The sequence below is a fragment of the Aplidium turbinatum genome, chromosome 12 (genome assembly GCF_918807975.1).
Source record: "Aplidium turbinatum chromosome 12, kaAplTurb1.1, whole genome shotgun sequence".
Taxonomy (NCBI): Eukaryota; Metazoa; Chordata; class Ascidiacea; order Aplousobranchia; family Polyclinidae; genus Aplidium; species Aplidium turbinatum.
This window is the reverse complement of record NC_137483.1, coordinates 12,313,835-12,316,329: the sequence shown is the minus strand read 5'-3', so window position 1 is coordinate 12,316,329 and position 2,495 is coordinate 12,313,835.

Genomic DNA, 2,495 nt, shown 5'->3' with positions numbered 1-2,495 from the left:
TCTGCGGTCAATATATTGTGCGTCAAGTTTACTTATTTACAAGTCAGCGCCTAAGAGTGTTCCGACATTGTCTGAAATAAATAAGAAAAAGTGTCAAAAATGACTCAAGCCTTTTCTCTATATCACTCAAATGAATTGACAATCATCTTTCAAGCTTTTAATTTGTGACAAGTCCAACAACAATCTTAATGTTAGTTAGCATGACATCAAATAACGTAAATTGACGTCACGTAATTGCAAATGCTTGGAATGAAGCACGACAATGAAAGAAGAATTGCCAAGAGAAAAAGTTGTGGAAAACAATTGGAAAAAAGTTTTGGAATAATCTGCCCGGAGACATTTGCTAGCAAATTAATATTCAAAACCTATATCTTGCTACAGTATAATTTTAACAAGTCAACCTCAAATCGAAAAACAAGTATTTTTTGCTTGTTTTTACTCAACCGTGAATGACTACTTTTCTCACAGAGCTGTTTTTGCTGCAAGACGTTTTCGCTAACCAGACCACTGAAAACAAAATTATCTCTCCAACAAATTAACCAGTCGTTCGCTGTGCATAACTGTTTACGATGTTAATGAAGCTTTTCAAAAGAAAAAAAAGCTATTTCACCCTTCTTCAAAGACTCTTCACAATAATCAGTCATGAAGTTATAATCAGTCAACTAAATTAAAAACAAGGTCGCTGCAATTCGTTTTCTTTGTGCATTTCAGTCATTTCTTTTATGACGCCGAAGGCACGATGAAAAGCAGCGCTAATCAAAGTTGACACCAATATGCAATATGTGATTGCTATTGTGCTTTTCACACCTTTTCAAATGCAATACGCAACAGTTTTGCATCCATTGTATAACTGGGGATGTTATTTCAACGTCAAAAACAAAGAAACTTACCGATTATAAACTGTGGTTTTGTACCCTCTCCGTAAAGCAGCAGATTTAACAAACTAATAGATGAACAACGTTTTGTTTAAATAGATGTCAAGTTATTGTAAAAAAAAACAAGAAAAACATGCTAATAACGGTGTGTGCGTGCACGATTACCCTTGCTAAGAGCGATCAGAAGTTAGAACTAGTGTGCGCACTGGTCTAAGCTGCCCTATCGATTTTGATAAAGTAACAGAATTCATTGCAATGAGACAAACATGCCCATTGTTCAGAAAAAGGTCTTTCTTTTATTAAAGAATGATCAGTTTAGTAATGTCATTGCAATATAGCCTAAATACGAGGGTCTTGAAACACAATACATCACTCACATTATGCTTGTCTTTCAGACCATATCTGGATTTATTCGAATGGGTAACTTAATCTTTAACAATCATGAGTCGATTTATCACGCATAAATTTTCTCAATATAGAGGCAAAAAACTGATTCACCAAAGAATTTTGTTGTCCAAAAACTATACACAGGGTCAAGATGATGAAATGTAATAATGCTTCGACTAAAGATCGTAAATAATTTAAAGTTTAGAAGATTTTGCCATTCAGCGGCGTTGATTCGTGAAAATCAACCTTTTTTCAAAATCCGCCCTGCATGAATCTTTCCTAGCAATTTTTTTTCTTTTCTTATTTTCAGATTTTATTACAAAAACTCTGCTCTGCTTTGTCTTTCTGTTTGTTACTGTAACTTTTTTAGGTTACTGGCAAGAACTGCGTTTTAGTTACGCAAGCAAACAAACTTTGTAAATGCTGCCCTCATTAATACAATGAAGCACTAGGGTTTGCGCAGCTTTTATCAAACTATACGGCAGTTTCAGCTAATTACATACAGATACATAAGACTTTAATACGCCTTTTCGCTGTCTGTATATTTATGTAGCATTTAAAATCGATTCAAATTACTTGACTACCAGTTTACTGAGACTTTTTGTACTTTTCAAGCAGATTGTAGCTTAAACATAATAACTGGTGCAATAACTCTTTCATGCTCTTGGACTCAGTTAAGCTAGTCTAATGATAACAGAATTAACTTTAAAGCGATTTTTTTTCGTTTGCATACATTAGCCTTCGCTTATTGTGACTGTTTAAAATTTTTATCACCATATTTTAGTTCTGCAAAAGTCAACAACTTGTTTTATATTAACTGGCTTTTTTCGTCAATGCACCACATATATTGCGAAGACAGGCAATTTGCCGCAGAAAAGACGAAATGCTTTAATTCTAATTTACATGAAAAATCAATCGGAATCTTTTTATCTGCAGCATTTCGTCACTGAAGTTGTTTTCATATCAAAAGCTAAAGAAACTTAAATAAACGAATTTTCATCACTGCAGTCTTAATTTTATTAGTTTGTAAAAATTGCTGTTGCTGTAATAAAAGGATTTAAATAATTGCTTTTCTTTCAGGCGAAATTAAAGTGTTGCTTGGGCGAAGTGGAAGAATATGCATGGCATATATCAGGCAATATATCTTTCAGACTTGAAAATGTAAATAAATTCTTAAAGTTTAATCATGGGGAAAATTTGGTCGTTTAAAATCGTCCAATAGGAAAATCAAAT